General features: G+C 40.2%; 1 pseudogene; it reads left to right on the top strand.

The window, feature by feature from the left end:
• Window positions 1–10,289: 10,289 nt before the first annotated feature.
• Window positions 10,290–10,853, top strand: LOC105868202 (histone deacetylase complex subunit SAP18 pseudogene; annotated as a pseudogene).
• Window positions 10,854–19,297: the final 8,444 nt, after the last annotated feature.

Raw genomic sequence — 19,297 nt, 5'->3', positions numbered from 1 at the left:
TTTGCATCTATATTCATTAGGGATATTGGTCTGTAGTTTTCTTTTTTTGTTGCATCCTTTCCTGGTTTTGGTATTAGAGTAATATTCGCTTCATAAAAGGTGTCGGGGAGGTTTCCGTTCTTCTCGATGTTGTGGAATAGTTTCTGCAAGACAGGTACTAGTTCTTCTTTGTAAGTATGGTAAAATTCAGGTGTGAAGCCATCTGGACCGGGACTTTTCTTTTTAGGGAGATTTTTAATTGCTGTTTCTATTTCAGCTGTTGAGATTGGTCTGTTCAGGGAATCTATTTCTTCCTGGTTGAGCCTAGGGAGGCTGTGTGTTTCTAGAAATTTGTCCATTTCCTCCACATTTTCTAGTTTGTGTGCATAAAGATTTTTGTAGTATTCATAAATTGTATCTTGAATCTCTTTGGGATCAGTTGTGATATCTCCTTTTTTATTCCTGATGGAGCTTATTAGACAATTCTCTTTTCTGCTTTTCGTTAGCTTAGCCAATGGTGTGTCAATTTTGTTTATTTTTTCAAAGAACCAACTTTTTGTTTTATTAATCTCCTGAATAGCTTCTCTGTTTTCAATTTCGTTTAGTTCTGATTTGATCTTGTTGATTTCACTTCTTCTGCTGGGTTTGGGGTTGGTCTGTTCTTCTTTTTCCAGCTCTTTGAGTCATTTCATTAGATTGTCTATTTGTGATCTTCTTGTCTTTTGGTTATAGGCATTTATGGAGATAAACTTTCCTCTCAGAACTGCTTTAGCTGTGTCCCAGAGGAGTTGATAACTTGTCTCTCCATTGTCGTTTTCTTCATAGAACTTTTTTATTTCCGTCTTGATTTCTTCATTTACGAAGTAATCATTTAGTAGGAGGTTGTTTAATTTCCACGTTTTTGTGTAGAAATGTGAGTTTCTGTTAGGGTTGATTTCTAGTTTTATTCCACAGTGATCTGAGAAGGTACATGGTATGATTTCTATTTTTTTAAATTTCTTGAGATTTTCTTTGTGTCCTAGGATATGGTCAATCTTAGAGAATGTCCTGTGAGCTGATGAGAAGAACGTATATTTAGTGGATTTTGGGTAGAATGTTCTGTAGATGTCTGTCAGACCCAATTGTTCTAGAGTTTTGTTTAAGTCCATTATTTCTTTATTAATTTTCTGTTTGTAGGATCTGTCTCGTGCCGTCAGTGGGGTGTTGAAATCTCCGGCGATTATGGAGTTGCTATTAATCCATTTGCTTAGCTCCAGTAAGGTTTGCTTTATGAATCTGGGTGCACCTAAGTTGGGTGCATATATATTTACAATTGTTATCTCTTCTTGTTCGACTGTGCCCTTCACCATTATATAATGACCCTCTTTGTCTTTCACTACTTTTGTTGGTTTAAAAACTAAATCGTCTCAAATTAGAACTGCCACACCAGCCTTCTTTTGGCTTCTATTTGCTTGGAATATTGATCTCCACCCTTTTATTTTTAGTCTATATGCATCCTTGCAGGTTAGATGTGTTTCCTGAAGACAACATATACTTGGCCTGTATTTTCTTATCCATTCAGCCACCCTATGTCTCTTGAGTGGAGAGTTTAAGCCATTCACATTTATTGAGAGAACTGATAGGTAAGGTAGATTACTGTTCATTCTGTTGGGTTGGATGTTGTTGCTATGATTTCTGTCTTGAGCCATTGTAATATCTGGCCTTTAATATCTTTGGGTTTTGGTTGTTTTTATATTCGTGGGTTATTATTATGATGTTCCGTGCGTAACGCTGTTTTTAGTACTTCTTGTAGGGCTGGTCTTGTCTTGGTGAATTCTCTGAGCCTTTGCTTGTCTGAGAATGTTTTTATTTCTCCTTCATATACGAAGCTTAGTTTTGCAGGGAATAATATTCTAGGCTGGGCATTGTTTTGTTTCAAAAGAGTGAGAATGGGGCCCCAGTCTCTCCTTGCTTGTAAAGTCTCATTAGAGAAGTCTGATGTTATTCGAATTGGCTTTCCCTTGTATGTTACTTGCTTCTTTTGTCTTACAGCTCTTAGAAGGGCCTCTTTAGTTGATACTTTGGTCAGTCTGATGACTGCATGTCGTGACGTCTTCCTGTTTGTGTTGAATCTCTCAGGGGTCCTCTGAGCCTCTTGAACTTGTATATCAAGATTTTGAGCAAGGCCTGGGAAATTTTCCTCTATTATATCTTCAAACAGCTTGTCCAACCCTTGAGTGTTGTCTTCTTCCCTTTCTTGTAACCCTATGACCCTCACATTAGGTTTCTTCACATAATCCCACAGCTCTTGTAGGCTTTGCTCTTTTCTCTTGTTTCTCTGCTCTATTTCTGTGACTGATTTATTTAATTGGAGGGTGTTATCTTCAAGCTCTGAGATTCTTTCTTCTGTTTGATCTACCCTGTTCTTGAGACTTTCCACTGTATTTTGTAGTTCCTTGAATTGATTCTTCATTTCCAGGAGTTCGGTTACACTTTTCTTCATTGTGTCTATTTCTTTTCCCATATCCTGGAGACTTTTTGTGGCTTCTTTGTGTTGGTTATTGAGTTGTTGTTGCAGCTGCGTGAGTGTTCTTATGATCCACATACGAAATTCCTCTTCTGTCATATTGGTTGCCTGATTTTGGTTGGTGTCCGTTTCTAGGGGGCTGGTGCTCCTCTTTGGGGGTGTGTTTTCCGTTTGGTTCTTCATATTTCCTGAGTTCTTTTGCTGATTTCTTCACATGTTGATCAGTTGTTGTTTCTTTCCTTAGGTTATTGTTTGGGTATTCACACACCTTGTTTATTTTCTGAAGCGTTAGGTGGTGTCTGTGGGTGAAATTGGACCACTCCCTGTATATTGAGTCAGTGGGTGCCGTGGAAAGGCTGTGCAAGATGCCATCCCTGTCAGTAGGTGGCGTTTGCTTGGAGGAACAGGCTATACTGTTGATTTTGTGTGCTGTTAACAGGTCTTGTTCTGGGCGGAGCTGGGTTGGGTAAGCCTGCCCTCATGCCGTTAGCAGGGGTCAAAGTTCTGTTCCCTCCTTCCAGGGAAAGCTGTCAGGGCGGAGCTGGAATGGTCCCGCTCAGCCAGAAAGTCTGGGTGTGTGTGGGGGCTGTCTGAGACCCGCAGTCTGGAGTGAGCCTCGTTTCTTTCCACCCTCCCGAACTCCGCAGCTACTCCTGGGCCTCTGCCAGCAGGCCAGACCACAAGTCACTGGGCCTCCCTGGACTGTGATGCCGGCGGGGAGGTTCCCTGCACTGGAACGCCACCTGGGTTGGGCGCACGGCCTCCTCCTGGGAGGAGGGTTGCCCTCTAGGACGCCGATCCGCCCCTGAAGGCACACACACCTCAGTAGGCTGTTCACGTATAACCCTTCTGTGCCCCGGGCAATGCTAGCCCTCGGTGCAGGGGATCTGGTCTGCAGGTCCGACCTCTGGGTCCCAGACTTCAAACTGTATCCCCACCAGGGAGAGGATTTCCGGTCCCAATTCACCCACAGGGAGCCCAAGCTGGGTCTATGTCTCTCAGTCTCTGAGTCGGCACTGTTCTCCTGGGAACACCGTCCCAGCAGCACCTTGGAGGGCGGGCGGGTAGGGAGCTCACTGTCTGAGTTCCCCTAAGTCAGGTGTAGGGTCCCAAACGGGAAGGTCCCCTTCCCTGGAGGTGCCTCCGGCTGGTGGCTGTATTGTCTCTCTGGGCAGCCGCGGGTAGGGTCAGCGGAGGTGAGGAGGAGGCAAAATGGCGCCTGCCGCGCGGCTCGGGTCTGTGCACACGGAGGTGCCCGGAGGAAGTTGGGAACCTAGTGCCACGTCTGCTACAGGCTCACCGTTGGCAGGCGGCGGCGGTCTCTGGGCTGGTGTCCGCAGGCCTCTCCACCCGCTGGGGAGCCCACCAGCAGTCCCGAATGCAGGGGAGGGGAAACAGCAAATCCACCTACCCTTGCCGCTGGTCTCCGGGCTGCTCCGGTGGTCTCAGCCTCCGGTTCTCCTCCGCAGCCTTCTCCCGTGGAGTCTCCCAGGGTCTCAGGTACCCCTCCTTCCGGCCCTTGTCCGCTGTATGCTCATCTTCTTGCTTCTTTCCTCTAATTTCTGCTAGAATCTGTGTTTACTGCAGAGACACTCTGTCTGGCGGTGTTATTCATCCGCCATCTTGCTCCGCCCCAGCTTGATTTTTTGAATTGTGTTGGGCCCTCCCCATCTAAATCAATTGCTAGAGCTCAGTCGTCTACTTTTTTTAGTTTCTTGATCAACGACTCGGGGGTGCTTTTCCACCACACTTGGAAGGTTCCCCTGAGAGGGGTAGCTTTTGGGGAAAGTGGGTTTTCTTATCTCGCCCTGCCTCCAGGGGTGAAGCCTACCACTTTCAGCAAGAGAGATGCAGGCTGAGGGGAGGTGGTATCTCCCCAGTCTGCCCTGCACGCCCTAAACCCCAGTGGCTGTAATTCCCCTCAGGCTGCTAAACTTCTCAGTAGTTCCTTGATGGAGCCAGGCCTGACGAGCCGATGGCAGATTGTGTAGGGGCGGGATTTGCCAGGGGAGACTCTAGGCTGGGCGGTGGTGGAGGACTTGCCCGATGACGGCTGAGCTGTGGACCCCCTCAATGGCGATCGCTAGCCCACTCATAGGGCACCAGTACTGGGGGCGACTGATTAGGGTGCAGCTGGTGCCGGGTTGGGGGCCTGTGTCAATAGGACACCCCGTAGGTTCCTCCAGGACGCCTGCCCAACCACCTGTTCAGTCGGAGCCCAGGCTTTTACTGACCCGCCCTGTGCGGTTTTATTCGCCCGGGGCAGTTCCAACTTAAAGCCCCTACTTAGTCTCCCTGGTTACCAGAGGCAAGACCTCTAACTGCCTCCCCAGTCCGCGCAGATCAGTTTCCTCCCGTCTTGGAGCCGTCCTAGCACGGGGCTCAGGGGGGACCACGCTGCCACCTTTCACCATCAACCGCACCCTCCAGCACCCTCTCCTTCTGCTGCAATTTCGCACCAGTTTCAGACAGGTCTCTGGCTGGGTGGGTGTAGAGGTCAATGGGGAAGCAAGGAGTTCTCTTGTGCTTCTGATCCCACTTCATTTGCACTCTCCAGAGAACGCGATCTTATTTCCTAATCACCTTGTTTATCCTTTTATGACGGTTCCACGTTGCTCCTCTGCAGATTCTCAACGCTGTCCTTGTAGTGGGGAGATCCACTCGCTCATATGAGACCAAGATCTGTGTCTCCTTCTCTGGGAGCAGAAGTCCGGAGAGTTACCTCTACTCCGCCATTTTCCACCGCATCGATAGTAGACCTTTATCAAATAAAATATTTGCAAATGTTTTCTCTCTCTCTCTGAGTTAGACAGTTGATAGTGTCCTTTGATACACAAATTTTAAAAATTTTGATGAAGTCCAATTTAGTTTGTCTTTGGTTGCTTGTGTTTTGATGATGTATCTGTTATGGACCAAATGTTTGTATGCCCACAAAAGTCATATGGTGAAATTCTAATCCCTAGTGTGATGGTATTAAGAGGTGGGGATTTAGGGAGGTAATTAGGTTATGAGGATGGAGCCCTCATGAATGGAATTATTGCCCTTAAAAGAAGAGACACAAGAACTTGCTCTAACTTTCTGTTCTCACCATGTGAGGACACAGCAAGAAGTTGGCAGCTTGCAACCCACAAGAGTGCCCTGGCCAAAACCCGACCATGTTGGCACTCTGATCTCAGACTTCCAGTCTCCAGAATTGTGAGAAATAAATTTCTGTTGTTTATAAGCCACCCAGTCTATGGTATTTGTTATATAAGCCTGAACTAAGTCAATATAAGAAACCATTTCTTAGTCCAAGGTCACAAAAATTTACATCATTTTCTTTCAATAGCTTATACATTAATTCTCACATTTAGGTCTTTCACCCATTTTGAGTGTATTTTTGTATATGATCTGAGGGAAGTATCCAAATTTATTCTTTTGCAACCACTATATGGATATTCACTTGTCCCCTTAATATTTGTTGAAAAGAATATCAAAAACCAATTGACTATAGATTTCTGAGTTATATCTGGACTCTCAATTTTATTTAACACACATACATGTATACGTGTGTGTATAAATTATATCCTTAGGGAAATATCACACTGTATTTATTACTATAGTTTTGCAGTCAGGGAGTATAAGTTCTTTAACTTTGTTCTACATTTTTATTTTTGAGACAGAGTATCACTCTGTTGCCCTGGCTAGAGTGCCGTGGTGTCAGCCTAGCTCACAGCAACCTCAAATTCCTGGGCTCAAGTGATCCTTCTGTCTCAGCCTCCCGAGTAGCTGGGACTACAGGTATGCAACACCATGCCTGGCTAATTTTTTCTATTTTTTGGTAGAGATGGGGTATCACTCTTGCTCAGGTTGGTCTTGAACTCCTGAGCTCAAATGATCCGCCCGCTTCAGCCTCCCAGAGTGCAAGGTTTACAGGCGTGAGCCACTGAGCCCAGCCTGTTCTACTTTTTCAAGATCGTTTTGGTTATTTGGAATCCCTTAGATTTCCATATGGATTCTAGCATTCTCATTTCTTCAAAAATGCACTGGAATTTTGAAAGGTATTTCACTGGATATGCAGATCACTTTAGGGGAGTGTCAACATCTTCACCATATTCATTACTGCAATTCATGAACATGAATGCCTTTCCATCTATTTAGGTCTTCTTTAATTTTTTTCAGCAATGTTTTGTACTTTTCAGTGTACAAGTTTTACACCTCCTTGGCTAAATTTAGCTTTAAGTTATTTTATTAATTTGATGCTATTATAAATGCAATTGTTTCCTTCATTTTTAAGTCACCATTGCTAGTATATAGAAATACAATTGATTTCTGTATATTGATCTTGTATCCTGCAACTTTGCTGAATTCATTTATTACATAAATTTTTGTGGATTCTTTAGGGTTTTCTTTATATAAAATCATGTCATGTGCAAATAATTTTATTTCTTCCTTATAATCTAGATGCATTTTGCTTTTATTCTTGTCTAATTTCTCTGGATATAACTTCTAGTACATTATTAAATAGAAGTGGTGAAAGTGGACATCCTTTTCTAGTTCCTGATCTTAGTGGGAAAGCATCCAGTCATTTACTGTTAAGAATGAAGTTAGTTATTGATTTTCATAGCTACCCTTTATAAGGTGGAGAAAATTCCCTTCTATTTCTAGTTTGTGTTGAGTGTTTTAAATCATAAAATGGTGTTGGATTTTGTCAAATGCATCTATTGAGATGATCATGCTGTTTTGCTTTTATGTTATCAATATTGTGTATTACATACACAATTACATTCAGATGCTAAAACAACCTTTTATTCTTGGGATAAATTTCATTGGGTCAGAGTGTATACTTCTTTTTCTATGATGCTGGATTTGTTTTGCTAGTATTTTGCTGAGGATTTTTCATCTATATTCATATCAGCCTGTCATTTTATTTTCTTGTGTTGTCTTTGTCTGGCTTTGGCACAAGGGTATATAATTGCATCATAGAATTAGTTAGGAAGTATTCCCTCTTTTCTATTTTTGGAAAAGTTTGAGAAGTATTGGTGTTATTTCTTTTTAGTACATTTGTTAGAATTGTTAGTGAAGTCATCTAGTCCTGGGTTTTTCTTTGTGGGAAGATTTTTGATGACTGACATAATCTCTTGTTATAGGTCTATTAAGATTTTCTATTTCTTTTTGAGTGAAAGTGGCTGAGCCAGAGGGTGGAGCTGTGGCAAGTGCCTGCACTCTAGTTTAAATTGCTGCTTTGTTGTCTGGAGCCCTCAGGGGCAACTGTAGGCTGGGCCCCATCAGCTGTTAGAGCCAGGAAAGATAAAAGTTGGTCCCTTGGGTGGTATCTGGGAAAGTTAGGACTCTAAATGTGTTGTTTAACTCCTTTGCTCTTCAGGGAGAAGCTGAGAGCCTCCAACTCCCATGCTCAAGCGATCCTCCTACCTCAGCCTCCCGAGTAGCTGGGACTATAGATGTGTGCCACTACGCTCAGCTATTTTTATTTTCTATTTTTAGTTTCCCAGCTAATTTTTTTTTTTATTTTTAGTAAAGATAGGGTCTCACTCTTGCTCAGGTTGGTCTCCTGACCTCAAGCAATCCTCCCACCTCAGCCTCCCAGAGTGCTAGGATTACAGGCATGAGCCACCTCGCCTGGCCCTGAGGTTCCCTCTTGATCATATGGTACTGTGCCTGGGGTAGGGATTATGGCAAGAGGGTGTCTCTAATTTTCCTACCGATATGGATGGTTTCACACTAACTCAGGCTACAGGAGCCTTTCAACTAGTTTCCAGATTTCTCACAAAAAGAATTGATTCTATGTGTTGCTGTTGAATCAGTGTGTCTGTAGGAAAGGGAGAGTCCAGTGCTTCCTAGTCCACTATCTTGCTTATGTCATCTCTTGATAACTGGACATTTTGTTAGTATATATATAAGGTATAAAACATGATATCTTAATGGATGTGAGATGATATCTCATTGTGGTTTTAATTTGCATTTCTCTGATGATTAATAATATTGAGCAACTGTGCATAACCCTATTGGTCATTTTTATGTCTTCTTTGGAAAAATATCTATTCAAGTCATTTGCCCATGTTTTAACAGGTCTATTTGTATTTTTGCAATTGAGTTGTGTGAGCTCCATATATATTTTGAATATTAACTCCTTATTGTATATACGATTTGCAAATATTTTCTCCCCATCTATAGACTGTCTTTTCATTTTGTTGATTGCTTCCTTTGCTGTGCAGATCTTTAGTTTGTTGTAATCTCACACATTTTTGCTTTTGTTGCCTGAGCTTTTGGTGTGACATCCAAAAAAATCATTGCCAAGTTCAATTTCAAGGAATGTTTCCTGTACATTTTCTTCTAGGAGTTTTATGGTTTTATATTTTACATTTCAGCCTTTAATCCATTTTGAGTTCATTTTTGTGTATTGTATAAGATAAGGTCCAAGATAACTGATCATTGTAAATGATATAATATGGGCACCTTGGAAATCAGATTCTCCTTCCTCTCTAGGGTTTTTTGTTTTTATTTTTTCTGTTTGTTGTTATTATTTACTTGTTTGGGGACTTTCTTGAACTAATTCTGTTATGTGTGTGTTCTTTGTCATTTCTGGCCCCTGATGTCTCTACTTGATTAGCTTAATGGTAACATAATGATTAGAGGCAGCTTTCTTTAAAAGCCTTTAACAAATAAGTCTCCTTTAACAAATAAAACTTTTTGCCAAGGAACATTGTATGTTTATGGAATCATATCTTCAATGTTCAGGCAGGCAGTTTAAAACTCTACCTTAGTCTTCCATTTCTGCTTGTGAAGAGTCTCAAGGACACCCAAAGGTGAAAAATTAAGGCCTTCTTAGGACTTTTTTCGGTATGTGCACAACTCTGCATATCCAAGTGGCCTTGTAGGTTTTTAGCTATTTAAAATGCCCAGGCTTTTAGAGTCCTCTATAGGCATCTTATTCTCTAGCTTTTCCTTTTAAGCTTTTTGTTCAGCTTCTTCTTTGTCCTAACTCTTATTGCCACCTTGGGTAGCTGTTGTATTAAATGATAGCCACTGTTTTATTTTAATTAAATTCCCCTGTGAAAAAATCTGTTCACACTGGATAAGCCCTGAGTCAGGTCAATAAAGACAAGCCCTACAAATCAGTGTTTACAGGGAGCTGCCAAATAGTTCACAGGATGATGTTTTTCTGAGAATGATGTTTTTGGACAGCTCCAAACCCTCTGCTCCCTCCATTGGCTCCACAGTAGTTTTCACTGTGATTATATGGCTGTTGGGTTTTATGACTTTATAACTTAATAACTAACTTTATGACTTTATAACTACTTTGGAGCTGAAGAAAAAAAGATGGAAATAGAACAATTTTAAATACCACAAAGTTTACTGTTGTTTCCAAAATTCAATCATTTTTCTTGAATAAACTCTTCTTGGATTTTTTTCAAGGCTTTGATTAATTTCCAGAGTTCTGAGAAATTGACTTTTACAATACTTGTCAGTGTATTCATTGCTCTTATGGAGGGGAGAATTTACTGAGGTCCATACTCTACCATTCCCACTGACATAACTTCGTACTGGCTTTTTAGGATAAGTTTGTCTTTATCAAAGTCAGAAAAAATAAGAAAAATATCTATAGACCACCATGTAAAATGAATCCTTGTTTTAAAAAATCTGCTATGTCTAATCTCAGGTTTAGGAAACAAATTGGTTGATTATTTGCTTTATGAGAGACAGATTCACTATTAAAGAGCTGACTTTTAAAAGTTCCTTTAAGTTCTGAATCCCATAGTTCATTTAATGATATTATTGGATTATAAAAAACATGATCGAGGGAGAGCGTCTCGCGGGCCATAGGAGGAAGATGGCGGTAGAATCACGCATCACCCAGGAGAAAATTAAGAAGGAACCAGAGAAGCCGATCAACCGCGAGAAGACCTGCCCGTTGCTCCGGGTCTTCACCACCAATAACGGCCGCCACCACCGAATGGACGAGTTCTCCCGCGGGAACGTACCATCCAGCGAGCTGCAGATCTACACTTGGATAGATGCAACCTTGAAAGAACTGACTAGTTTAGTAAAAGAAGTCTACCCAGAAGCTAGAAAGAAGGGCACACACTTCAATTTTGAAATCGTTTTTACAGATCTTAAAAGACCTGGCTATCGAGTTAAGGAGATTGGCAGCACCATGTCTGGCCGAAAGGGGACTGATGATTCCATGACCCTGCAGTCGCAGAAGTTCCAAATAGGAGATTATTTGGATATAGCGATTACCCCTCCAAATCGAGCACCACCTCCTTCAGGGTGCATGAGACCCTATTAAATTCTATTTACTATTTCTTGAATTTATTTTTTGGTCAGTTATGTAAAATAAACTTACATGTTCTTTTTCCTCCTCTGATTATTGCCATTAAGCCTTTAAATTCTAAACAAATTATAATGCATCTATTTAGGAGTTTAGATTTGGATGTGCTATGGTATGAATATTAATAGAAAATCCATGTGTTTCAAGCCCTTCTGTAAACTATGAAGAAAAGTGCTCTTACTATTCTGTGTAAAACTGTATTGTTAAATACATGTGTGTACTCAGCCTGAGTGTGAAAGTTAATGGAGGCATGGAAACAGGGTTTAATCTCATGTTGGAAGAGGGTATGTTTAAGGCCAAAAAGGGCACAACAAGAAAGCCTTGAGATTGTATGAAATCAAGTGTGACTTTGTCATATAGACTGTTGCGTGCAATTAGAAAAAGGAGCTGTGAGAATGAGGCGATGTGGCAGCAGAGGTGTTTTGGAATGGTGGAGCTGAGCCAAACTGAAGCACCTGTTAGGAGAGATTGGCCTGCCTTGATCAGGGTACTGTGACATAAAAGGTTACAGAAAAGAACAGGTACCACAGTGAGGGGTTTTCATGTTTTAGAAATGGGGGCAATAGGGCATTTTGAAGGTAGGAACCAGTATAGAGGAGACAGGATTAGAACACAGGGTAAGGGTGGAAAGGTTGGAGAGATGGATTAAAGACAAATCTTAAGACCAAGTGCAAAGAGCCAGGGATGAGGTCAGATTGAGTAGGAGATATTCACACATCCTGCTGTGTGCTGGGGCTGGTGTGCATCCAGTTTGAGAGGCAGTATAGCATAGCAGTTAAGACCATGGGGCAAAACAGTTACATCCTGATTGCACCAGTAGCTCTGCAACCTTGGACAGATGACTTGGATCAAGTCTTTATTCTGTAAAATGGAGATAACAGTTTGTGGGATTGTGAAGATTATTTGTAAATGGCTTAGAGAGATAAGAATAACTGACAGATAAGAATAACTACTGGTTAATGGGCATAAAGTGGAGTTCAGTCAAAACTGGAACCCTGGCTTTCATGGAAATACTATACTTCCGTTTTGAAGTTTATAAACAGTATGGCAGTGTGTACTGAGCCTAATTACCTTTAGTCTGTTACAGTAGAGAACTGAAATTGTATATCCCAAAATGAAAAAAATGTGCTAGCGGTAATAAAATTGTACTAGATTTATCTTGTGCATACAAAAGTAGCCATTTAAAATCAAATGATTCTGTGGAATTGGTGTCCCTGTTACCAAGTCAGTAACAGACCAGACTGGATCTTGTGCCTCTGCTGTGCTGTGGTTTACCCCCAACCCTCAAGTGGTTTAATTCATTCAGACTAGATGGATTTGAGTTCTATGTGCCATAAACTTAATTTAAACCTAATTTTCTGGAAATAGCCATTATTTTTCTATTTGTGGGGGTGGGAAGGGGTAGGACTATGATTTACTCTGCAGATTGAGGGTGGGAACTTTAATAAAGGACCTACATAAGCCAGGGTTTCATATGGTGTGTACTCTTAGCAAGGGCTTCCCTGTAATTCCAAGTTATTCTCCCATTAGTTTAAAGTGGTTTCACTGGTTTGCCAAATTCACCCTTTGCTTGGTTCCAACATGGAATGTTTCCTTTAAAGATTTCAATCTCCCACCAAAAGTATGTGAAAAATACCTAGTGAATTTATTATTGATATAATGCTAAGAATCAAAGGACTTGTACTTAGTCCTTGTTTACCTCTGGCTTTGGTAAATAAGTATGGCTGATAACTGCTGTTTCCTCAGATATAAAATAGAAATAGTCACCATGATAGCATCTTGTTCCATGCTTTAGTATCTGCCCTGACTGCCTCAATTGCTCATAGTATTTTGAAGTTGACGTTTTCCCTTTGGAATATGTGAGTTACAGTATATGAGATTGCCTTTGTCTTTTCAGTGTTCTCAGTATACAAATACTGGGACAGTTAGACTCTAGTCATGGACTCAGGTGATGTTTCAGGTGCCAGTTTTATGCATGTGTGCACATGCAAGCATGTGAGGAACAGGTATGAATGGGGAAAGAAAACTATTAAACTGTTAGGCTAGGTTTAAAATTCTCAAAATTTTCAACTTATTAAATAAAGAGTTGAACTAAAAAAAAAAAAACAAAAACAAAAACAAAAAAAAACATGATCTCTGGACATTCAAGAATACTCACTCTGTAAATGTATGAATGCATCACATTGTATTTTAGTGGGAATTAAGGAGTCAGAACATTGACAAATGGAGAGTTTTAGCTCAGGTAACACAGAAGTAGCAAGCTGAGTTTTCTTGGCTTTAACTGCCAAACAACTTTCTTGAAGAGCTCTGGAAGTTATTTTCATTTATTTATGACCAGATAAGCCTAAGGCCTATGATGTCCTAATTTTGAGAAAATGCCTATGTCAACTTTGAGTCAAAGCGCTAATTTTCCCATCACCTGTCATAATCATGTGGGTATTCAGATATGTACAGTTGATCCCTGAACAACATTGGTTTGTACTCAGATTTTTCTCAACCAAATGCAAATCAAAAATACTGTATTGGAGGGATTTGAAACCCACATATACAGAGGGCCGACTTTTAGTCTGCAGGGGACTTAAATATGTGCAGATTTTGTTAGACTTTGGCCTGGGATCCTGGAACAAATCTTCTAAGTATGCAGAGGGACAACTGTACTCAACTCCATTATGAGATGTCAGAAAATAATACCTGCTTCCAAGTAGATTTTCTTTATTCTCTATAAAGATCATTTTTTATTTATGCCAGTAAAGATGCATTATGGGGTCCATAAAAGGGCCCTATAGTTAAAAACTAAAATCAAAATATAAAGAAGCACCAAATTCTGCCAAAATTTAAAACCAACTGAATGTGTTTTGTGGAAATTGCTTTAAATGTATAACTTGTTGCATGTCCTGGGACACTGGGCACAATTGTCGTGGTGATACAGCTCTTGGCAAGGCTTTTAAAACTAGCCTTGTATCTTTTTTTTAAATTTCAACATATTATGGGGGTACAAATGTTGTTAAGGTTACATATATTGCCCTTGCCACCCCTCCCCCCTCCTGAGTCAGAACTTCAAGCATGTCCATTCTCCAGGTGGTGCGCATCGCTCTCATTATGTAAGTATACACCCATCCCCTCCTCCCCCCTCCCACCTTCCTGACACCCAATACATGTTTTCTTTTTTTTTATTTTTTTGACATTTTTGTTACATTTTATATCTTTGCCTTTCCCCAGGAAGGGTTAGTGGTATGCCCTTCCCCTCCACAATGCTCACCACATCCCTAAGATGTGGGTCTACTCCGCCCCCCCCAAATCCCTGGTGGACACCACCACCATTTGAGCACCATAGTTTTAATCAGTCGGTACCAATTTGATGGCGAGTACACGTGGAGCCCATTTTCCTGATCTTGTGTCGCCTCACTTTGGATAATGGGCTTAAGCTTAATCCAGAATAGTATAAGCGGTGCTAGCTCGCTGTCATTTCTTAGAATTGAGTAATATTCCATTGTGAACATATACCAAATTTTGATTATCCACTCATGAATTGACAGGCACTTGGGTTGTTTCCATGTCTTTGCAATAGTGAATTGTGCTGCCATAAATATTCGGGTGCAGATGTCTTTATAATAGAATGTCTTATGCTCTTTTGGATAGATGCCTAACAATGCTATTGCTGGGTTGAATGGTATTTCTATTCTTACTTGTTTGAGGTATCTCCAAATTCTTTTCCACAAAGGTTGCACTAATTTGCAGTCCTACCAGCAGTGTAAGAGTGTTCCTGTCTCTCCACATCCTTGCCAGCATTTGTTGTTTTGGGATTTCTTGATACAGGCCATTCTCACTGGGGTTAGATGGTATCTCATTGTGGTTTTGATTTGCATTTCTCTAATGATTAGAGATGGTGAGCATTTTTTTTTATATGTTTGCAGGCCATTATTCTGTCTTCTTTGGAGAAGTTTCTGTTCATTTCCATTGCTCATTTCTTGATGGGGTTGTTTGATTTTTTTCTTGTTAATTCTTTTCAGTTCTAGATAGATTCTTGTTATTAGACCTTTATCAGAAGTGTAGAGAGCAAATATTTTCTCCCATTCTGTGGGTTGTCTGTTTGCTCTAATGATAGTTTCTTTGGCTGTGCAGAAGCTTTTTAACGGTAACCTAATCTTTGAAAAATCAGACAAAAATATCCAATGGGGAAAAGAATCTCTCTTCAATAAATGGTGCTGGGAAAACTGGATAGCTACATGCAGAAGAATGAATCAGGATCCCTACCTCTCACCTCTCACAAAAATCCACTCAAGATGGATAACAAATTTAAACCTAAGGCATGAAACCTTAAGAATCCTAGAAGAAGATGTTGGGAAAACCCTATGAAACATTGGCCTAGGCAAAGAATTCTTGAGGAAGACTCCCAAGGCAATCACTGCAGCATCAAAAATAAACAAATGGGATCTCATCAAATTAAATAGCCTTGTATCTTGGGGCTGAGGTTGCCTCTAACAACATCTTGCAAGCAAACAGGCCAGGGAGTGAGAGAGAGAGAGAAAGAGAGAAGATGAGAGTGAGAGATCCCTCACTCAGAAACAGGCCTCTCTCAGTTGCTTTTGGGATGCTGCTGCCCTCTGCTGTCACTTTCCAAGGGTCCAGGAAAACTCCTATGTCTCAGGACCTAGAATGTCCTCTCTCTTTTCTCAGGATGATGCTTTATTCTTTGTCAGTTTTAAAGACTCCTACTGTTGTGGAAATAAATGAAGACCAACCAAATGAGAATAAGCAAGGACTATTTATTCAGAGCTTATGACAGCAAGGAGTCAGTCACCATCACTTGTGTTTTGGCAGACTCAAAGGCAAGCAGGGGAGTGGGAAAGCTTTATAGTGGAAAAAGGGAAGGCTTCAGGTATGTCCTGACTGGAGGCTTATGGCATGGGGAAGCTGTATGTGGTCTGTTAAATATAATAGAAGTGGAACAATTATGTGATTGGTTAGAGGTAAATATTTGGTTTGCTCTAGTTGGTCCTATGGCAGAAGCAGGGATAAAAATTAGAGAATTGTCAATTATTAATCAAGTCTTGACCATTTGGGGCCAATTGATACAGAAGTTGTTTAGCTTCTTGGATTGTTACTAGAGATAGCAATTTGACTTCCTGTAAGTCTGATTCACGGCGGGCTGGCTTCCTGGGTTGTTTATTATAGATAAGGGGATTGGTTTTCTGGGAAGGTTGTGGATCAGCATTCTCTTTTTACACATACTCTAGCCATTGTCTGTTTGTATATTCAGTGTTTTACTGGAAGCTAAGAACTGCAAGAGAGACAGAAAGGAAACATGTTTATGAGACAAAGAAAGAAAGGCTGACTCTGGTAACTCTGGGTCCAGTAAATTTGGCAAAGAAGGGGTCCCATTTTATTTGTTTCTTCCAACACCTCTGTTTCCCTGTGAGATTAGGGCATTTATGCATATTCATTCATTCATTCCACAAGTAACTTATTGAGTAGCTACTATGTTTTAGGCACAGTGAGGAACAAAACGCACAGCTCCTGCCCTCGGAAAGCTTAGTCTCATAGTGGAGTTCAATATTCAGTAAATAATAACTATGCAAATAAATGTATAATCACAAACTATGGTAACACCTATAAAACAGTACAGAATGTTAAGAGAGCCTAACAGGGAACTCTTGTTTATTTTATTTTATTTTATTTTATTTTATTTTATTTTATTTTATTTTATTTTATTTTATTTTATTGCCTGGGCTAGAGTGCCGTGGCATCAACCTAGCTCACAGCAACTTCAAACTCCTGGGCTCAAGCGATCCTCCTGCCTCAGCCTTCCGAGTAGCTGGGACTACAGGCATGTGCCACCATGCCCAGCTAATATATATATATATATTTAGTTGGCCAATTAATTTCTTTCTACTTTTAGTAGAGACAGGGTCTCGCTCTCGGGCAGGCTGGTTTCGAACTCCTGACCTTGAGCGATCAGCCCGCCTCGGCCTCCCAGAGTGCTAGGATTACAGGTGTGAGCCACCTCACCCAGCCCAGGGAACTCTTGTTTATATTGGAGGGCCACAGTAGTTTCTCCAAGGAGCTTAGGATTTGGAAGCTGAGACTTGAACAATGAGGAGTCAGTCTAGGGAAAGAGGGCTAAAGAAGGAAGAAAGCATCACAGAGAGAAAGAATAGGGTGTTTAAAACCCTGAGGTAGGAAGGTACATGGCCTGTTAAGGAAGAGAAAAAAAGGCCAGTATTGTTGGGAAATAATGGAATGAGATATAAATGGAGAGGTAGACACTAAATAATACCACCAAAGGCTTCATCTTTCACTGCTTTGAAACTTCTTTCTGTAAAGATCTCTAATGGTTTATCTATTCATCACCCTTCACTTTTAACTTGAAAGGTTCATTTCCAGGCTGCCTTCAGATGACCTAGAACCTTCTTAAATTCCTCTTGGGTCTGTGAAGAAAACAAATTTGTCAAAAGACAAAAGCAAATAATGTTGATGTGTAGTTCTGTACTCTAAAGGAGACAGTAATGAAATAAATGTTTTATGAATCTGAGCAGTTTTATTTAAAGGTACCACATCTGAAGCTGGATGTGGTGGCACTCACCTGTAGTCCCAGCTACTCAAGAGATTGAGGTGGAAGGATGGCTTGAACCCAGGAGTTTGAGCCTAGGCAACATAGTGAGACCTCATTTCTAAAAAATGAAATGAAATGAAATAAATAAAGGTGCCAACCTGTATTTCTGTGTCCCCACCACTTTAGTTAACTGTTATTTTCCACTACACTATACTGTATTGCAATCTTCAGCTCTATTTAACTTTACCTCTTACAGTTTTCCATTCCATAGCCTATCATTTATAGTTTTCTTTAGCGAATGTAAATGCTTAATTAAATTATCAGTGTTTTCTCTTGCATGGCTTTATATATTGTGGAATAAAAATCTGAGATATAGGTTCTAGTCCTGACCTTTCTATAAAATGGTGGTGGCCTTACACAACTCGTTTAAGTTCTCCAGGCCTCAAATGCCTCTTTGTAAAATGAAATGTTTAAATTTTTTATGTATTAACTAGATTATCTTTATCTAATATTCCTCTTAAATTCTGTAATGCTATACCCCTTACAGCCATTTATGAATATTTGTCTTTTAATTAATCTTCTTTTATGTCCTTATGGATGAGATTGACTCTCTCTCAGGATAATTTTCTTTTGTGGAATAGTATACATAAAATATTAATAGTATATAACAAATGGCAATAGATCACAGTATTGAGATTGGGTTAAAGCACATTCGAAGGGTAAAAATTCCCTGCTGCAGGCCTGAAATTCTCTTATGTGGCCTTGCAAACTGCGGTATGTATAACTACAGTGGGTAACCAGATGTGTGCCAAGGAGTAAAGGAAGCCAATATACATTGTCCTTCCTGGGGCAAAAATTGTACTCAAAGATTTGGGGTTGGCTTTCCATTAAAACAAATACACATATATTAATAGTTAAAAAGTCATATGATCCTTATAAAATATTATATGGAAAGGAAAGCTTTGGACACTACTTTGAGATCGAGAATTTTCACCTGCTCTTGAGATTGATTGAGAAATATTTGCCTTTTGGGTAATATGCACTTTTGGGTAATACCACATCAGCCATTATGAAGGCTTAGAAGTTGAATGGGGAGCCAGTCTGAGACAGAGACTCCACAATCTAAAAATCCCAGATAATCCTGCATAATCTTGTTTAGGGCCTTAGTTAAGGGTGGGTTAATAGTTGATTTAAAGCACCTGGAAGATATTTTGCCCTCTTCCTGACCACCTATCACACTTCTTGTATATACTCCACTTCTGATGTTAGGTTTTTCTAAATTTTGGTAAACAGCTTCTCAGCCATTGAGGCAAGATGGTATTATGAAAAAGAAAAAATATATATATGATCAACAGTCAGAAGACTTGTGTTCGAGACATATCTCCTTGCTTGCTATGTGTTCTTTAGCAATTTATCTAATCTATCTTATCCCAAGTTTGTTCTCCTATTAAATGGGCACAAAATAACATCTGTTTACCTATTATGCAGGTAATATTGTGTGCAGAACATATGGATTTGGAATGTAAGAGAGTTTTTATATTATTATTAACTGAGATTTACAGGGAAGGAGGACACATTTTCACTATATCTCTCTATTCCTTCTAATTTCTATAATAACTTTGTTTAGTTGGTTCTTGATAACACAAATTATTAAATGCAGTATCTGGACAATACCTAGGCAAAATGTAATTTGCCACTTTCTTCTACTTCCCTTTCTTTGTTGTTCCCACACTTCTATTTTCCCCCATTACCTCTCCCAGGGAATTTCAATATTAAAAGACACTTAAAATGACTGTGTTAACTTATTTGAACTAAGTGTTAATAGAATTTCAGGTATCACTAGGGAGAGTCTTTTTAACAATGCAATTTTTGTGAGAAAATGAATTGGTGTCATTCTGGAAACTTTTTCTTAGAAATAAACCAAATA

This window comes from Microcebus murinus, chromosome X, assembly GCF_040939455.1.
Source record: "Microcebus murinus isolate Inina chromosome X, M.murinus_Inina_mat1.0, whole genome shotgun sequence".
In the NCBI taxonomy this organism is placed as follows: domain Eukaryota; kingdom Metazoa; phylum Chordata; class Mammalia; order Primates; family Cheirogaleidae; genus Microcebus; species Microcebus murinus.
This window is presented reverse-complemented; position numbering and strand designations above follow the sequence as displayed.